Source organism: Bufo bufo, chromosome 6 (genome assembly GCF_905171765.1).
Source record: "Bufo bufo chromosome 6, aBufBuf1.1, whole genome shotgun sequence".
Taxonomy (NCBI): Eukaryota; Metazoa; Chordata; class Amphibia; order Anura; family Bufonidae; genus Bufo; species Bufo bufo.
The window spans coordinates 272,851,855-272,872,468 of record NC_053394.1 but is presented as its reverse complement, the minus strand read 5'-3'; the positions used below and the strand labels follow the sequence as shown (position 1 = coordinate 272,872,468).

The 20,614-nt window shown below is 43.5% G+C and overlaps 1 protein-coding gene across 1 annotated transcript in view; it reads right to left on the bottom strand.

The window, feature by feature from the left end:
- The window catches only part of PPA1 (inorganic pyrophosphatase 1), a 156,733-nt gene that overhangs the window by 32,176 nt on the left and 103,943 nt on the right, over positions 1-20,614 (bottom strand). The gene's annotated exons all lie outside the window — the stretch shown is intronic.

Below are 20,614 nucleotides of genomic sequence, written 5' to 3'. Positions count from 1 at the left end.
TTAGGGTGAACAGGACAAGGGATGAAAAGTTCCCAGATTCTAGCCCCTAAGAGGGCTAATAGTTTTTTTATTTTTCTATTTATTTAATAAAGTTACAAAAAAAACTAAATATTAAGTTTAAATCACCCCCTTTCACAATTTTACATATAGAATATATAAACAATAAATAAACATATTACATATCACTACGCCCAAAAAAGTGCGAACTATTAAAATATAAAAAAAAAAAAAACTCTCCTATGCGGTGAACGCCATAAACAGATAAATAAATAAATAACGCGCTATTCACCATTTTTTAGTCACCTTGTCCCCACATAAAAAGGATAGGACTGTTCGATTATGGGCTGGACGTTACATAAAATGCGGAATGCACGCTGCTTTTTTGGAGTTTTATTTTTTTGCGTGGTATATCGAATATCGCAATACTATTTTATGGTATCGAAATCGAATCAAAATGTTGGTATCGCAACAACCCTATCTTGAGGTTCTTTCTGCCATTACGTCAGCCAAGTGTCAAAGCTCCTGGACCAGATGGGTATAGTGCAGACCACTTTAAGACCTTTAGGGATACCAACCTTCCTTACCTGCACAGATTGTTTAATCATTTGTAGAATACATAACCAGGGTGTGCTGTGCACCAGGTGTTTCATGCCCACAGTGTATTGGTATGGTTTAGATTGATTGTATGCAATCTTTATTCACTGTAAAACAGAATATACTGGCAGTGTTCACATTGACTTTACATGATTATTATCTTGTTTAATCCATCAGGGTGCACTTTTGAGTACGGGAGTGTACCTATGAGAGAAATGTCATCATAGGCACTGGAGGAGATATTTACATAAAGGATAGGTTTGGTGTATCTGTTATCCCAGTACAGCTCACAAATTGAACCTAGATTGATTTATCAGCTATTTGTCTGTCCGCAATTATCTTGATAACGAGTACAGTGCTCCTAGTATCTGCAATTATTCTGTCTAAGTCTTTTTGATAATCTGAGGTGACAGGTGTTTTTCTGTGTTGGATTGTCCCCTGAGGAGCCTTAAATCAACTGGGCAAAAGGCGTTGGAACTGTTTGAGGACATATTGCATTTTGATTGTTATGTATTTCTCTAGATTATTTTCTTTGCTGTATATTATTTGGAGGATCAGGTCACTTTAATTGGGGCACTAATATTGTTTGTTATTATTTTTGGTAACTTATAGCAGTCCAGGTAGTTATTCTAGGCTACTATTCCACATTGTTGGAATATATCCCTCTCTCAGGGCCATCCTAGGGTTTCCAGGAGGCACGAGACACAGGATCACCCCTATCGGGGCGGCTATTCTGTTTGTAGGCAGGGCGGCAGAGATAGGGACATCAATAGGGATACTGTCCCACACCCTATACTAATGGTATGTCTACTATACCCACCTACAACCATATGAGACCGGAATATAAATCTTGCTTTATTTTTTTTTTTATTTATTTATTTTTTATTGTATATCTAGTTGGGTGAATTCGTATTAAATAATCAATTAAAGGTTATGTTTTAAATGGCCAATCCGCCTCTGGCGAGAGCAATCTTAGCATCGGAGTTTCTCAAACCCATACCTATTACGGTCCAATTGGATTTCATGCAAACAGTGATAGATATACAGAAAAGAATAGTGGGTGATTGCTATGAAAGCAATCACCCACGAAGCCTTGTTAAACATCTCCCTCATTCGCAATTCCGTCGCACGAAACGTATTGTCTCGGACCACACTGAGTTGGTGACCACATTGGACACGATGGCAGACAAATTTAGGGAACGGGGTTATCCTCGTAGACTGCTAGATGAACACAAGAATAAAATCTTACATATGAATACTGAAACAATACCAACTACCTCTAAAAAAATTCAAAGGATACCATTTATGTCCACATACTCTGGGTGCAGTATGGAGATAGGACGTATCCTTAAAGACAACTGGGGCATCTTAAGCAGGTCTATTAAAGATGTACCAGAATTCAAACTTCCGCTCCTTCTATCATACCGTAAAAATAAAAATCTTAAAGATCATTTGGTCAGAGCGGATGCAGGTCCAAAGAAAACTAGCATACAGCGGACATTGACACAGCCGGGACTTGGATGTTATCCGTGTCTCGGTTGCGTTAATTGTCGATATATATGTAAAACTAGATCTTTTATACATCCATCTACCAACAAAGAGTATCCCATAAAGTTTCATCTAAATTGCTCCTCGTCATATGTAGTTTATGTGTTGGCCTGCCCCTGTAACCTATTATATGTTGGGGAAACTTCCACAGAATTGAAAATAAGGTTGAATAATCATAGGAATTCAATAAGGAAGAGACGTACTGATCTACCAGTGTCCAGACATTTTGGATCCCTCGGGCACTCCGAGCGGGATTTAAGATGCTGGATCATTGACCAGGTTCGGCTTCCTAGAAGAGGCGGTGATCGCCTAACACTTTTGAAGAAAAGAGAGTTACGCTGGATATATGATCTGGACAGTCTGCACCCCAGGGGTCTTAATATTGAGTTCAGGTGAGAGTCTTTGGATTTGTGACTCACGTTCAGTTCTATTGCATATTTGTGCTTTGTCTTTCTCATATTTGTATATTGGTGCTAGATAACTGTGAAAGATCTATTTGTAACTGTAACAAAATTTATCTAGAAACTAAAATACCTATTTCTCTTTGCTTTTTAGGATTTTTATATTTTCACTATATTGGATGTGGATCCTTGAACCTTGACCTTTTGGAGGCTATGCGGCCCAAAGTGGACATCAGCGTTCTTGTACTTACGCGTTACTCCAGATGTATAACTGTACTTCAATAAGATATGGCTGTTGGAATGGTAGAGGGACTATCCCTCCATGACTGCTATATTACCAGCAGTTGGGCTCTTGATTGTCGGCGGGTATCACTGTGACATCCCCCTCTGACACTCGTGGCTCTCTGGTCTGGTGTCCCGCCCATTAGGTCGGGATCCCGGTCCAGATGCTGGTATATGTAGGAGATCCCTACAGCGGTCGCAGACATAATTATTCTGTTTAGACAACAGTTAGGTATACAACATGCACGTAACTTTAGGGTATCTTTCCCTTAAGTAAAATGGCGCTCTTATGTTGATCACACAGAGCGCATGCGTATGACCTTTGCACTGTGACGTATCTGATGATGTCAGTGTGGTCAAGCGCAATGAAGAGTTGGAGACGCGCAACGAACGCGATGGTATATGCGGGCCCCATTGCTACCTAAGGTCTGATTTCCGTGATCCATATTCATCATATAATCACTCTTGTAATTGTGATCTTAACCTAAACAAAGTATTGTAAACATTTTAATTCACATTGAAGGGATGGCATCCCTAAGTCATAGATTGTACATCACTTGTCACTTTATGCACACGCACTTTATTTTATTCATTTGTATCAGATGTATGTAATTGTAATAGATTGTAACCACACCCTTATGGGTTGGACACTTTGTAAATGCCTTTATAATGCTTTCACTTTCACTGTTACCATGCTTGAGGAAGGCTCTTGTGAGCCGAAACGTCGCAAGACTTGCCATAATATGGGTGAATAAACTACTGCTGATTTTATCACTATTTTGGAGTGCAGTCCTACTTCTTCCTTTCCTATACTATTGGGGATTGCCGCTACCCTGTGTTGGACCGTGCACCCACATTCTGGTTGGTGCTCCCACTGGACTTTTTCTTTTGCAGAAAAGAATAGTAGTACGCAAAAAAGTTGTTAGGGTCGTCTGTTCAGGATATTCCTCTTTTAGCCTTGCAATATCGTATTTCTAATTCCAGGCTTAATGTTTGGATAGATAAAGGGGCTAGGTCTCTAGGGCATCTCTACCCAAATATGACCTGCTATCCTTTGAGGTCTAGATTTTCCCTATTCCTTATTTTTAACTTAACCTACAAATTAGACATTTTTATTTCTAGTCTGCGGGTTCCTCGAAATTCAACTTCAGTCCCCCCTCGCCAGATATTTCTTGGTTCCTGGTAGTTGTAGGAAAGCACTATCTATTGCGTATAGGATGTTACTGCTGTTGCTTCTGTAAAATTTCATTTCATAGTTAAGTGGGAAAAAGAGGCATTGGAAGTTGGCTCATACACCGACGCTTTCGGAGCTTGGTAAATTATTAAATGCAACATGAGGTCATCTACGCTGATTCTTTTCAATCCAGGACAAACATATGCACTCACTGGGCTATATGGACTGGAAGTAGATTTGTTTGCCCATTATCTGATCTGATTTGAAGGCTAATATACATACATGTGACCTCCTCTATGGAGCTGTGACCACAGCATCTGAGCAGTCTGGAAGTGAGAGCCACATGCTCCCGCACCTGTAACAGTGTTCTCTGGCTGAAATCTGAGAATCTGTTATGGTCCAGTAATAGCCCAAAGCCTCAAGCAGGCTTCAATAGCTATTACTAGTATATACCAATACAGACCAGCAGGTGGCAGCACCGTATTGGTATATTGTAAATGGAGTGTTCTATGATAACTATTCAGCAATCACAGAACACAAATGGGCTAATGACTGCCAGTTATAGTCACCCAGGGTGACTTAAAAAGTAAAAAAAAAAAAAAGAAGTCTCCAGGACACAGTACAGAGCTGTCTCCTGCATATCTTCTTAAACTCCTCCATCCTGGTAAAAGAATATCTGGTGAGAGATCCATCTTTGTTTCAGGGACATTATGTTATGCAAAGCTGTTCAGTCAGTTGTATTGTTACTCTGGGAAGTTGTTATTAGATGTTAGCTAGCCTTGCAATCTTTGTACAGGCAGCCTTTTTACCATGTGATTCAGTGTTATGCAAATGTTACAGTACATGATATGCTATATACCGTACTTATTCATGTTATTTGTATTCTTATAGTTTTACCTCAAATACTCCTGTTTTGCCAATAAACAAGTTAGACTACAAAGAACCATTCCTCTTATTTGGAAGACAGGAATGGTTTATGCTGAATATCAGACTGCACACTGTGTGAAACGTGTCTGAAGACAGAACACCCCCCCAAAAAAAAAAAAAAGTAAGAAAAAGTGATCAAAAAGTCGCACACACTTCAAAATGGTATCACTGAAAAGTAAAGATCACCCCGCAAAAATGAACCCTCTAACAGCTCGGTACACAACAAAAAAAAAAAGGGTCAGAATATTGGGATGAAAAGAAAAAGTTTTCCAGTTTTTTATTTTTAACCACTTCCCGCCACGCTAACGCCGAAAGGCGTCATTTCTGTGGCGCTCCCAGGTCACACTAACGCCGATTGGCGTCATCTCGCGTGAGCCGAGATTTCCTGTGAACGCGCGCACACAGGCGCGCGCGCTCACAGGAACGGAAGGTAAGAGAGTGGAACTCCAGCCTGCCAGCGGCGATCGTTCGCTGACAGGCTGGAGATGTGTTTTTTTGTGTTTTGATAACAGCGTCTAATATACCTGCTACCTGGTCCTCTGGTGGTCCCCTTTGTTTGTATCGACCACCAGAGGACACAGGTAGCTCAGTAATATGTTGCACCAAGCACCACTACACTACACCCCCCCCCCTGTCACTTATTAACCCCTTATTCACCCTTGATCACCCCTGATCACCCCATATAGACTCCCTGATCACCCCCTGTTATTGATTACCCCCCTGTCATTGATTACCCCCCTGTAAAGCTCTATTCAGACGTCCGCATGATTTTTACGGATCCACTGATAGATGGATCGGATCCGCAAAACGCATACGGACGTCTGAATGGAGCCTTACAGGGGCGTGATCAATGACTGTGGTGATCACCCCATATAGACTCCCTGATCACCCCCCTGTCATTGATTACCCCCCTGTAAAGCTCCATTCAGATGTCCGCATGATTTTTACGGATCCACTGATAGATGGATCGGATCCGCAAAACGCATACGGACGTCTGAATGGAGCCTTACAGGGGCGTGATCAATGACTGTGGTGATCACCCCATATAGACTCCCTGATCACCCCCCTGTCATTGATTACCCCCTGTAAAGCTCCATTCAGACGTCCGCATGATTTTTACGGATCCACTGATAGATGGATCGGATCCGCAAAACGCATACGGACGTCTGAATGGAGCCTTACAGGGGCGTGATCAATGACTGTGGTGATCACCCCATATAGACTCCCTGATCACCCCCCTGTCATTGATTACCCCCCTGTAAAGCTCCATTCAGATGTCCGCATGATTTTTACGGATCCACTGATAGATGGATCGGATCCGCAAAACGCATACGGATGTCTGAATGGAGCCTTACAGGGGCGTGATCAATGACTGTGGTGATCACCCCATATAGACTCCCTGATCACCCCCTGTCATTGATTACCCCCTGTAAAGCTCCATTCAGACGTCCGCATGATTTTTACGGATCCACTGATAGATGGATCGGATCCGCAAAACGCATACGGACGTCTGAATGGAGCCTTACAGGGGCGTGATCAATGACTGTGGTGATCACCCCATATAGACTCCCTGATCACCCCCCTGTCATTGATTACCCCCCTGTCATTGATCACCCCCCTGTAAAGCTCCATTCAGACGTCCGCATGATTTTTACGGATCCACTGATAGATGGATCGGATCCGCAAAACGCATATGGACGTCTGAATGGAGCCTTACAGGGGCGTGATCAATGATTGTGGTGATCACCCCATATAGACTCCCTGATCACCCCCCTGTCATTGATCACCCCCCCTGTCATTGATCACCCCCCCCTGTCAGGCTGCATTCAGATGTCCGTATGATTTTTACGGATCCACGGATACATGGATCGGATCCGCAAAACACATACGGACATCTGAATGGAGCCTTATAGGGGGGTGATCAATGACAGGGGGGTGATCACCCCATATAGACTCCCTGATCACCCCCCTTTCATTGATCACCCCCCTGTCATTGATCACCCCCCTGTCATTGATCACCCCCCTGTAAGGCTCCATTCAGACATTTTTTTGGCCCAAGTTAGCGGAAATTATTATTTTTTTTCTTACAAAGTCTCATATTCCACTAACTTGTGTCAAAAAAAAAAAATCTCACATGAACTCACCATACCCCTCACGGAATCCAAATGCGTAAAAATTTTTAGAGATTTATATTCCAGACTTCTTCTCACGCTTTAGGGCCCCTAGAATGCCAGGGCAGTATAAATACCCCACATGTGACCCCATTTAGGAAAGAAGACACCCCAAGGTATTCCGTGAGGGGCATATTGAGTCCATGAACGATTGAAATTTTTGTCCCAAGTTAGCGGAAAGGGAGACTTTGTGAGAAAAAAATAAATAAAATCAATTTCCGCTAACTTGTGCCAAAAAAAAAAAAATTCTATGAACTCGCCATGCCCCTCATTTAATACCTTGGGGTGTCTTCTTTCCAAAATGGGGTCACATGTGGGGTATTTATACTGCCCTGACATTCTAGGGGCCCTTAAGCGTGAGAAGAAGTCTGGGATCCAAATGTCTAAAAATGCCCTCATAAAAGGAATGTGGGCTTCTTTGCGCATCTAGGCTGCAAAAAAGTGTCACACATCTGGTATCGCCGTACTCAGGAGAAGTTGGGCAATGTGTTTTGGGGTGTCATTTTACATATACCCATGCTGGGTGAGATAAATATCTTGGTCAAATGCCAACTTTGTATAAAAAAAATGGGAAAAGTTGTCTTTTGCTGAGATATTTCTCTCACCCAGCATGAGTATATGTAAAAAGACACCCCAAAACACATTCCCCAACTTCTCCTGAATACGGCGATACCACATGTGTGACACTTTTTTGCAGCCTAGGTGGGAAAAGGGGCCCACATTCCAAAGAGCACCTTTAGGATTTCACAGGTCATTTACCTACTTACCACACATTAGGGCCCCTGGAAAATGCCAGGGCAGTATAATTACCCCACAAGTGACCCCATTTTGGAAAGAAGACACCCCAAGGTATTCCGTGAGGGGCATGGCGAGTTCCTAGAATTTTATATTTTTTGTCACAAGTTAGCGGAAAATGATGATTTATTTTTTTTTTTTTTCTTACAAAGTCTCATATTCCACTCACTTGTGACAAAAAATAAAAACTTCCATGAACTCACTATGCCCATCACGAAATACCTGGGGGTGTCTTCTTTCCAAAATGGGGTCACTTGTGGGGTAGTTATAGTGCCCTGGCATTCTAGGGGCCCAAATGTGTGGTAAGAAGTTTGAAATCAAAATGTGTAAAAAATGACCAGTGAAATCCGAAAGGTGCTCTTTGGAATATGGGCGCCTTTGCCCACCTAGGCTGCAAAAAAGTGTCACACATCTGGTATCTCCGTATTCAGGAGAAGTTGGGGAATGTGTTTTGGGGTGTCATTTTACATATATCCATGCTGGGTGAGAGAAATATCTTGGTCAAATGCCAACTTTGTATAAAAAAATTGGAAAAGTTGTCTTTTGCCAAGATATTTCTCTCACCCAGCATGGGTATATGTAAAATGACACCCCAAAACACATTCCCCAACTTCTCCTGAATACGGAGATACCAGATGTGTGACACTTTTTTGCAGCCTAGGTGGGCAAAGGGGCCCATATTCCAAAGAGCACCTTTCGGATTTCACTGGTCATTTTTTACAGAATTTGATTTCAAACTCCTTACCACACATTTGGGCCCCTAGAATGCCAGGGCAGTATAACTACCCCACAAGTGACCCCATTTTGGAAAGAAGACACCCCAAGATATTCGCTGATGGGCATAGTGAGTTCATGGAAGTTTTTATTTTTTGTCACAAGTTAGTGGAATATGAGACTTTGTAAGAAAAAATAAATAAAAAAAATCATCATTTTCCGCTAACTTGTGACAAAAAATAAAAAGTTCTATGAACTCACTATGCTCATCAGCGAATACCTTAGGGTGTCTACTTTCCGAAATGGGGTCATTTGTGGGGTGTTTGTACTGTCTGGGCATTGTAGAACCTCAGGAAACATGACAGGTGCTCAGAAAGTCAGAGCTGCTTCAAAAAGCGGAAATTCACATTTTTGTACCATAGTTTGTAAACGCTATAACTTTTACCCAAACCATTTTTTTTTTTACCCAAACTTTTATTTTTTTATCAAAGACATCTAGAACAATAAATTTAGAGAAAAATTTATATATGGATGTCGTTTTTTTTGCAAAATTTTGCAACTGAAAGTGAAAAATGTCATTTTTTTGCAAAAAAATCGTTAAATTTCGATTAATAACAAAAAAAGTAAAAATGGCAGCAGCAATGAAATACCACCAAATGAAAGCTCTATTAGTGAGAAGAAAAGGAGGTAAAATTAATTTGGGTGGTAAGTTGCATGACCGAGCAATAAACCGCTAAAGTTGTGGAGTGCCGATTTGTAAAAAAGGGCCTGGTCTTTAGGGGGGTATAAACCTGTGGTCCTTAAGTGGTTAAATATTACAACGCAAGAAAAACTATACAAGTGTGGTATCATTGTAATCTGACCTGGAGAATGAAAGTAACAGGTCAATTTTACCACATAGGGAATGCTGTAAAAAAAACAAGACAAAAAAAAAAACGTACACTACACACAGGGTGGAGTATAGTGACCACTGCGCTCCACCCCCACCCCTGGCCCTGCCTATTTGCCTCGCAAGTCCTAATGACAGGGGACAACTAGACGGCAGTCCCTAACTTAGGATACGTGCTGGGAAGACAGACAAGACAAATAACGGAATGTGAACGGACCGGGTCAGAACCAAGAGAGCTACGCAGTACAAAGGGTTAAGCAAAGAATGGTCAGGAGAAGCGGGGGTCAAATACCAGGAGAGTAGAGAAGTACCAGAGGAGTCCGCAAAGAGTAGTCAGGTGGGAGCCGAGGTCACAATACCAGGAGGGATGCGCAGTACAGGAGGAGCAGGCAAAGGATCGTCAAGGAACAGGATCAGGTGAGTAATCAGTAGTCCAACAAATAGCCAGGGACCTAGAATTAACAGGAAACCTGTGGCCAGCAGGCTGCCTGTATTTATAGTGGGGTCTGAGGGTCATGTGAAGTGGCCAGCGTCACATGACCGACAGACAGACAAGTCGAGCATCGAGTGATCAGCTCGGCGCTCAAGGCAGACCTAGGAGCAGGGAGCCTCCCAGCTAGCAGAGCCGCCCTGGGCACGAGGCCAACAGATCCTCGCTCCCGAAGCTAAGCAGCATGTCTGCGGCTGATGGGAGACCGAGTGTGCCTTTGGCGCCCCGTGACACAGAATGGAATTTTTAGCCAATTCCACCCGATCTGGAATTTTTTCCAGCTCCCCACTACATCATATGCAATACTAAATAATGCTATTAGAAAGTCCCCAAGAAAATAAGCTGTCATAAAAAAACAAAAACGTTATGGCTAGGGTTGAGCGAACCCGAACTGTAAACTGTACCGAACTTTAGGATTTTTGGACCCCGGACTCGAACATTTCAGTAAAAGTTCGGGTTCAGTGTTCGGCGCTTTCTTGGCGCTTTTTGAAAGGCTGCAGAGTAGCCAATCAACAAGCGGTTAACTGTCTAACCTTAGAAGCCATCACAGCCATGCCTACTAATGGCATGGCTGTGATTGGCCAGTGTAGCATGTGACCCAGTCTCTATATAAGCTGGAGTCACATAGCGCTGCACGTCACTCTGCTGTGCTTAATGTAGGGAGAGGATGCTGCTGGTGATTTCAGGGAGAGAATAGGAGAGACACTGCTCAAAATCAGAATCTAACTCAGCGATCTACATACATTGTGTTTTGTGGGTGCAGGGCCCAATTTATTTTTTATCCTGCCCTGAGCCCAGTGACCAAAAAAAATAACTTTAATAAGTCAGTTAGGTGGGCGGCGGCGGCAGCGGCTATTTTATGCAAGCTCAGTGCACCAGCACTGCATGTGAGCTTTTGGGACATTGAAAATCCCAATTATTTTGGCAATATACAACATCTGGATTAGTCTGTGTGCAATTTAAGCTAGAAATACAGCCATCATTTTCAGGGGTTTTAAAAACACACTTTTTTGCCAAAGAACACTATTTTCAGACCTTGCAGCATCAGCACATGTGAAATTACAGACTTAGTTATAAACTGCTGTCAAATTCAGTTGTTAAACACTCCTTTGGGCAAAAAAAAAAAAATGTAGTTGGCAGCCTTTGATGCAGATATCATTGTGAGATACACCCTTAATACATATGGGTTAGATTCAGAGATTTGAAATACCGCCATTTGGTGCACAAATATTTAATTCAGGCCTACGGTGGTTCAGGCCGTGTGAGATACAACCTTTACATACAGGGGTTTGATTCAGGCATTTGAAATAGCCATTTTGGGCAAAGAAATCTTTAATTGAGGCCTAGTCTGGTTCAGGCCATGTGCGATACACCCTTTACATACTGTCGTTCTATTCTACTATTAATTAAACACCCATTTAGGGCAAGATCCTTAATTCGAGAAATATGAGGAGAGCGTCAAATAAGGGACGCCTCCCATGTCGTGGTGCTGCTGGTGGAGCTCCTGTTGCAGGGAGAGGACGTGGTCGATCTGTGCCAGCTACACGCACAAGTGAAACCCCTTCCTCAGGTGCGAGTAGGCGACAGAACCTGCAGCAGTATTTGGTCGGGCCTAATGCGGCTCTATGAATGGTTAGGCCTGAACAAGTACAGGTGATAGTAGATTGGGTGGGAGACAATGTGAAGGAACTGGATCCACTGTCAGCAACCCAGTCTCCTGCTGAAAGACCACAGTTGGCACCTGCAGCCGATGTCCATCAGTCTTTCACCTCACCCCCTTGCAAAGTAGCCAAGCAGTCTGAGCCCCAAGTCATGCAGCAGTCTCTTCTGCTTTTTGATGACTCTGTTAGCAGGATTTCCCAGGGCCATTCACCTAGTCCTGCCCCAGAAGTGTAAGAGATTGAGTGCACCGATGCCCAACCACTTATGTTTCAAGAGGAGTACGTGGGAGGACCATCGCAGCATGTCTCGGATGATGACGAAACACAGGTGCCAACTGCTGGGGCTTTCGAAAGTGTGCAGACCGACAAGAAAGGCAGGGGTAAAGACTGGGTGGAAGATGATGTGGCGGACGATGAGGTCTGCGACCCCACATGGAATCAAGGTCATGCGAGTGACCTATGTAGTTCGGAGGAAGAGGCGGTGGTCGCACAGAGCCACCAGCACAGCAGAAGAGGGAGCAGGTGAAAAAGCGGAGCGGCCGTCCTCTAGACAGTACGCCTGCTACTGCCCACCGCAGCAAGGGACCGAGCACACCAAAGCCAGCTGCAAGGAGTTCCCTGTCATGGCAGTTCTTCAGACAATGTGCTGACGACAAGACGAGTGGTTTGCACGCTGTGCAATCAGAGCCTGAAGCGAGGCATAAACGTTCTCAACCTGAGCACAACCTGCATAACCAGGCATTTAAGTACAAAGCACGATGCTGCATGGAAGTAAACACCTCAAAAACCAAGAAAGGTCTCTGGCTCCTCCTGCTTCTGCTGCAGTCTCTGCCTCTTCATCCACCTCTGGAGTGACAGTGCCACCTGCCACCCCGCAAACAGAGGTTCTGCCAGCAACACCAACACCTGGGTCACCAAGCATCTCCACAATGTCACACGGAAGCGTTCAGCTCTCCATCTCCCAAACGCTGGAGAGGAAGAGGAAGTGCCCCCCTACCCACCCGCGAGCCCTAGCCCTGAATGCCAGCATTTCTAAATTACTGGCCTTTGAAATGCTGTCATTCCGTCTGGTGGAGAGGGATAGTTTTAAAGGCCTTATGGCGGTGGCTCTCCCACATTACGTCGTGCCCAGCCGCCACTACTTTTCAAGGCGAGCCATCCCTTCCCTGCACAACCAAATAGGGGACAAAATCAGGTGTGCACTGCGCAACGCCATCTGTGGCAAGGTGCACCTGACTACGGATACGTGGACCAGTAAGCACGGTCAGGGACGTTCTATCTCCATAACAGCACACTGGGTAAATGCAGTGGCGGCTGGGCCTGAGACGGATAGCAGTTTGGCGCATGTCCTTCCACCACTGAGGATTGCAGGGTGCTTCAGTTTTCCTCCTGTTGCTTCCTCCTCCTACTCTGCTTCCTCAACCTCTACCAGCTCCTCATCCGGTCAGCGTAACACCTTCACCACCAACTTCAGCACAGCCAGGGGTCGACAACAGGAAGTTTTAAAAGTTATCTGTTTGGGGGACAAACCCCACACCGCGCAGAAGCTGTGGACGGGCCTTGAACAACAGACCGATGAGTGGTTTGTGCTAGTCATCCTCAAGCCCGGCCTGGTGGTGTGCGATAATGGGCGAAATCTCGTAGCAGCTCTGGGACTAGCCGTTTTGACGCACATCCCTTGCCTGGTGCATGTGCTGAATTTGGTGGTGCAGAGATTCCTTAAAAATTACCCCGATATGTTAGAGCTGCTGCATAAAGTGCGGGCCATCTGTGCGCGCATTCGTCATTATCACCCTTCGGCCTTCCCGCTCACCGCCTCATATGAGATGTGCCCACAAGGTGGAACTCCACCTTGCACATGCTGGCCAGATTGTGCGAGCAGCAGCAGGCGATAGTGGAGTTTCAGTTGCAGCACGCACAGGTGAGTCGCTCGGTGGAACAGCACCACTTCACCACCAATGACTGGGCCTCCATGCGAGACCTGTGTTCCTTGTTGCGCAGTTTTCGAGTACTCCACCAACATGGCCAGTGCCGATAACGCAGTTCTCAGCGTTACTATCCCAATTCTATGCCTCCTTGAAAAAACGCTCTTGGCGATGATGGAAGAGGATGTGGCACAGGAGGAGGAGGAGAAAGAGGGATTATTTCGTAGGGTTTCCGGCCAGTCATTCCCATGTGGCTCCGAGGGTGGGTTCCTGCACGATACACCTCCCACAGAGGACAGCTTTTCGTTGCTTCTGGGCAGCCTGGCACACATGAGCGATTACATGCTGCAGTGTCTCCACAACGACCGCAGAGTTGCCCATATTCTAACTTGTGCTGTTTACTGGGAGGCCACGCTGCTGGATCCCCGTTATAAGGACAACGTACCGTCCTTAATTCCCTCACTGGAGCGTGATCTTAAGATGCGTGAGTACAAGCGCACGCTGGTAGACGCGCTGCTTGTGGCATTCCCACCTGACAGCGGGGGCACAGTGGAAGCACAAGGCGAAGGCAGAAGACAAGGAAGAGCTCGCCAACGAAACTGGGGCACCGCCAGCACCTCTGAAGGCAGGGTTAGCATGGCCGAAATGTGGAAAAGCTTTGTAAGCACGCCACAACAACCAGCAGCACCAGCTGATATGGAACGTCTTAGCAGGAGGCAGCATTTCACCAACATGGTGGAGCAGTATGTGTGCACACGCCTACACGTATTGAATGACGGGGTCTCCAAATTGGGCACATGGCCTGAGCTTGCCCTTTACGCCTTGGAGGTGCTGGACTGCCCAGCAGCCAGTGTATTATCTGAACGTGTGTTTAGCACGGCAGGGGGCGTCATCACAGGCAAGCGCAGCCGCCTGTCCACAGCCAATGTGGACAAGCTCACGTTCATTAAAATGAACCAGGCATGGATCCCTCAGCACTTGTCCGTACCTTGTGCAGAATAGACATGTATACCGGCACTAACCAGCCATTGTTATACTGCAGCGTAATTGCTCATTCTTGTATTTTGGATATTTCACACTATTTTAGAGTGTACCCTAATTTAAAAATAAAAATAAAAAATTAAAACCAAAAACCTGTGTTGGCTACATCGTCCTCCTCCACCGCTACGTCCACCGCCTCCTCAAACTCCTACTCCACATGGAACTCCACCTCATGTACGCATTTTATTTTATATCATTTCACTACTTTGTCATTGACATTTCTGGGTGAAATTCACCAATTTTGGTGTGTATAGTACCACTGCTATACCTAGTAGACAGGTTTAAAACCCCCCAAAAAAAATTGTCAGTTACATTTTTGGGTGAAATTCACAAATTAAATTTTGGGGTGTAATATACCCCTCTTCTACCTAGTTGACAACTTGATACATTTTAATAATTTTTCTGTTACATTCTTGGGTTGACATTATACAATTTTAGACGTGAATAAACACCTGCTATGCATAGGTGACAGGGAATAAAATGTAAAAAACTATTCAGTAATTAATGCACGCCACATCCTTTAACTTTGAAAAGTTGTCACACTTTTATGCTTTCATAATTTCTCCCATATTTCAACTCTATAATTTTAAATTTGAAAAAATTAATCCTCCCTTGGATGTGGTCTCAATTTCTCACGCTCCCTCTCTGGCCTAGAACCCTGATTCCCCGCCACCCATGATCACCATGGTCGGCGCAGAAAAGAACATCGAAAGTTGATAGAGCAGATATCAAATTGGATCGTGAACATCCCGGGGACGTGCGACATGGTGGGGCAGTAAGTGTGCACACGCCTACACGAACTGACTGACAGGGGTCAGCCCCTGCAGCTTCTGGGTCTCCAAATTGGGCACATGGCCTGAGCTTGCCCTTTACCCCTTGGAGGTGCTGGCCTGCCCTGCAGCCAGTGTATTGTCTGAACATGTGTTTAGCATGACTGGAGGGGGTTATCACAGGTTATATTTCCCAATGTTTTGGGGTGTACCCCAATTTTAAAAATAAAATTTAAAACCAAAAAGCAGTGTAAGCTACCTCCTCCTCCACCGCCGCTTCAACCTACACCGCCACATCCACCGCCTCCTCAACCTCCTACTCCATATGGACCTCGTCCTCCTAGATCAAGATTATTATTTTATATTTTTACCTATTTTATGTTATTTAAAGTCATTTCCCTATCCACATAGCACTTGCCATGCTCTTAACCACATTTTGATGCCATTTGCACCCCTCTAGCCCTTTCCATGAAATTTTTACAGCCATTTTAGTGCTCAAAAGTTCGGGTCCCCATTGACTTCAATGGGGTTTGGGTTCAGGTTCAAGTTCGGGTCCTCTAAGGGTTAAAGGGAATCTTGTACCACATACTTGTATCTAAAACTACCGTAGCTGCCTTTGTCAGCATATTATAATGCTCTTTGTCCCATCCTTATCCATGCCCTCAAAGTGGACAATCACAGGGCGCTGTTCCAACACGTTTTAGAGACAGTCTCCTTCCTTAGATACATCTGAGATGAGGCCGTATACTATGTTTTATTGTTATACTAGCTTTATACTTCTTTGGAACAGCTCCCTGTGGTTATTCGCATTTTTTTTTATCATACCCTTTTATCCACAGGTGAGATTAGATTATGATATCTTAAGGGTAAATTCAGATTACCGCGCCATATATTGCGGTCCACAAACTGCGATCCGCAAAACACGGATGCCGCCCATGTGCCTTCCGCAATTTGCGGAACGGTCGGCCCATTATAGAAATGCCTATTCTTGTCCGCGGACAAGATTAGAACATGCTCTATATTTTTTGCGGGGCCGCGGAACAGAACAACAGATGCGGACAGCAGTGCCCCCCCCATACAGTATAATGACCCCCAGTGATCGCCCATACATTATGACCCCCTGTTGCCCCCTCACAGAGTATAATGACCCCCAGTGCCCCCCCCATACAGTATGACACCCAATGGTCCTCCTCACTGGGGGTCATTATACTGAATGGGGGGCACTGGGGTTTATTATTGTCTGTGAGCGGACACAGGGGGGTCATTATACCGAATGGGGGGCGCCGGCGGTCATTATACTATGAGTGGGACCCTCACACAGTATAATGACCCCTCAGTGGCCCCGTCACAGAGTATCATGACCCCCCAGTTGCCCCTCACATACCCATTATTGCTGGAGCTGGTGGTCCTTTCATTTACTAACCTCAGCAAATCTCCCTGCGCTCCTTCTCTCCTCCGGCCTGGCGTAGAAGTGAGAAACACATAATGACTTTACCGCTGGGCCAGGCAGGGAGATGATCTGTGGTTAGTGAATGAAAGAACCAGTGGCTCCCCTGCTCTCCAGCAATGACCACTTCCATCTGTATTAATGGAAGGGCTCATAGCAGCCGGCCCGACACCCCCCAACAGCTGGCACACTTTCATATGTAATGCCAGTCTTATTATTTTACAATAAATACGAAAAGTTTATAGATCAATTACTTATCTTTGGAATGTTTTAGGTCTTTACGGATTACATATAACATATTTTGGAATTACATATCCATAACTGCTTAGAATTTTGACACTTGAAAACGCGATGTAGAATCTTTGTAAGGAAGAAAACAAATCACAGTAACCTTTAATGAGATATGATAACCTGCCAAGACAATGTTTCTTGCTCCATCTCATCTATGCAGGCACTCATGAGAATTCTTCTCATTAATGTATCCACTTGACACTCTTATAGTAAACCATGGCGGTGTATTGTTAGTACTGATCATCAGCTGGGAATAGGATTCAAGGTAATTCTTACATATCTTGTTAAAGGGTAACTGTCATATTTTTTATTTTATTTGCTAGTTTATTAGAGCTAGGCATGTATACCTGAGTTAGGGTACTTTCACACTTGCATTTTTCTTTTCCGGCATAGAGTTCCATCCTAGGGGCTCTATACTGGAAAAGAACTGATCAGTTTTATCCCCATGCGCAGACCGGTAAAAATGTGAAAAAAAATCGAAACGGATCAGTTTGTCCATATGACAAACGGACAGACGGATCCGTTCTTGCAATGCATTTGTAAGACGGATCAGGATCCTGATCAGTCTTAAAATGCAATCAGTTGGCATACGTTTCGCCAGATCCGGCAGGCAGTTCTGGCGACGGAACTGCCTGCCGGATTCCTCTGCTGCAAGTGTGAAAGTAGCCTGTCAATGATTGTCAAAAGATCTGTAATTACCTTATAATACCAGCTTTCATTAATGTCCTCTGTCCCTTTCCACTGCTCCCTTAAAAGACAGTTGCTATGCCTTGTCTGTCTCCGGCTAAGAAGACAGGAAGACAGAGGGGCGGTCATTCACACTGCATGCCTGCATTAGGCTTCAGAGTGAGGAGGCGTGTCTCTCAGTAATCCTATCTGATTGGCTGGCAGGAAGCTGCTGGCTACAGCAAGTTTGTATGTGACAAGAGGGAATACAGTTTTGGCCTCAGAGAACTGGCAGAGGAGCCATCTTGAGAAGGTCCTCATATTGTAAATGTTTAAACAGCTGTAACTAAGGGAAAAACTTAAGGAAAACAGTGGTATGTGAAGAAACTAAAGATTGCTTTATATATAATGCTGTTACAGCAGCAGTAACATATGCCAAAATAGATTTTTTGATGAAAACATGACAGTTACCCTTTAAACAACGTTCAAGTTTTGAAGTTTGTATAACTGCTGTCAGCCACATCATTAGCACATCAGGTGCTGCAGATCCAAAACCATATGAAAGTTTTACTGAACAAAAAGTTTTCACAGTACAGTTATTGGCTTCATCTGAAAAGTGGAAAATACATCAGTAAGCATTGCTAAGCAGAATTTGCTGCGGGAATACTCATGCAGGTAAACTTTAAAAGAATTCAAGAAACATTTCCAAAAGTACATTATGAACTCAATAGTCTCCCTCGTAACGATGAGCTTTTTAACGTAAAGCTCTTATTCCTCTTGGTTGGATATAACTGAAGGACTCACTTATGGGAATTTAATGCGTTTGGTAAGGTTCTAGAATAGATTAGCCTAATTCATTACTTGAGACAGACTAAAAACTAAAAAAGTTCCTGGGTATCACTGGATAGATAGGATAGGAGTAGAGTTTTTATTTTTATTAAAGTAATCCACTTGTTTTAGAGTCTATTGATGGGGGAATAGTGCCTACAAAGCCTACCTAGCATCCTCTACTGTACCATTTTTCTTTCGAACACACTAGTAATAATGTTTTACAAATTTCGATGCATCATGTTCCCACCTGTGTTCTTGTATACTTTGACATGCTCTACCATGCTCCCTTATCGTTACATTTATTAGCCAATCATAAAGTAGCATGAGCTGAGTGTCTATAACTGGACTTGCTTCCTCAATGCACTGGTTTATTCATCCATCCATTAACTCAATACTACTATGACTGTCAGTGTGCTCCCTTTGTGACTACAAGGTATAATAAGATAGACTGAGTGAAGCTATCCTGTGTATGTTATATGACAGCTTGTACAGGGTTAGAAAAATGCAGACAATGAAGCTAACCCTCCCAAAGGCTGAGAAAAGCATCTGCAGCTTGCATCAAGACAGGTAAAGAAATGCAATATTTTTTACACTACTGGGGAGAATATCCCTAACTGAGCATAGTGAGGAACTTAGACCTCTAATTAATGTGCCTTTAAACAAGGTCTTTAATTGACATATTTTGAGTCAGATAAAGTGAGGATGTCTGGTTAAACAGTATAATTATCGAAAAATATACATACATGCTAAAAACTAAAATGATCCATTAAAATAAGATTGTGTATAGGGACTAGAAATACCTCTAGGCTAGGCGAAATATTCATAAGTTCAGTATTAAATATCTTGACAAGAAAATACTTGTATGCCAAGATGAAAGGAAGTATACGTGACATTCAGGTCATAATAAATTTGAATATTAGCAGTCTCCCTTCCAGCGTATAATAAAACTCTAACAGTTAATATTGAAATGATTTTCTCTGAAAAGCTTGAAATACTCTTGACAGTTTGAAACTGTATATATTCCTATTATATACTTAAAAAATTCAAACTTTTTTCCCCTTTCCCCATCTGCATCTGTTTTAATGTGAATTCAAAGATTCAAGAATAAATAGGCTTACACAGGTTAAATTGACAGAAATATTTACTAAATCTGATTAAATATATTATTAAAGATAAAAACAGACCGACAAACAACTCCCATACATAGTAAAAAAACAAAACAAAAAAACAATCACTCTGACCGGTTTTCAAACTAACAAGCAAGCTCCAATCACCCACGCTACCAATGCAGCACATGACCGATGACCAAGGTAATACGAGTGGTCTAGTGACAGACATCCGTCCTCACTTGATGTCTCCTGGAGCTTGAAGCTTGTTAATGCACAAAGCCTTATACCTTCTGGCCCCTGCGCCTCAGGATGTCCAGTGTTTAGAACGTATGTACCTCAATGCAGTCTTCACAGCATAATGGGGGCCTTGTATATGCTAACTGGCAAAACAAAATAACTAAGTAATTACATTTAAGGAATATAAAAGGCAATATAATAATTAAAGGGGAAAGTACCAATCAGTATTTAATTTATAAAATACCCTTCTAACACAACTACTCAATTTTCAGACCATTTACTTTCTACTCACAGAATCAAATGCAGTGGCGTAACTTCAATTAACTGCCCCTGCCAAACAACACACAAGTGTAATAGTACCTTACATATATGTTTAGCTGAATAATCAGGTTCTTCAGGGATTCAGAGCCAACTGGCATGGGGCACTATTCAGCTTTATAATGTTCTATATGATATGATCTCTCCTTTTCAGCCATGTATCAGCATTCTACAAACACAAGCTCCTGCTCTTCCTAATCGATCCCTATACAAGGCCTTGAACGCATCATCAGATAATCAGCCTTTAGGATTGCCCTAAAGTTGAATATTGTACCACAGATCAATGAGAACAAAGTCCACATTTCTACTTCGTGTGGATCCTCCTCCACTTGG